Here is a 306-nt window from a genome sequence, read left to right on the forward strand (position 1 = left end):
GGCCCCTGCAATGGGAGTGGCGGGGGGGCTGGGTGCCCCTGCAAAGTGGGGAAGACCCTGCCGAGGGACTGGGAGGGCCATGAGAGCAGCCAGACTCTCATGGGGCTGCAGGGTCTCTGAGGGGGCCACAGCCACACTGGGAGGCTGCTGGAGCTGTGGGACCCCCTGTTGTGTGTGGGGCTATCAGGTGTGGGGGGCTGGGGGCAGCATGCTTCTCCCTGGTGTGGGTGTTTGGGGTGTGATGTGCATCACCCCGGCACTGGCACTTGGGGTTACATTGTCCTGCTGCTGCTGGTCTGGGGGTTA

Source organism: Chaetura pelagica, unplaced genomic scaffold, assembly GCF_000747805.2.
Source record: "Chaetura pelagica isolate M959 unplaced genomic scaffold, ChaPel_1.0 scaffold963, whole genome shotgun sequence".
NCBI lineage: Eukaryota > Metazoa > Chordata > Aves > Apodiformes > Apodidae > Chaetura > Chaetura pelagica.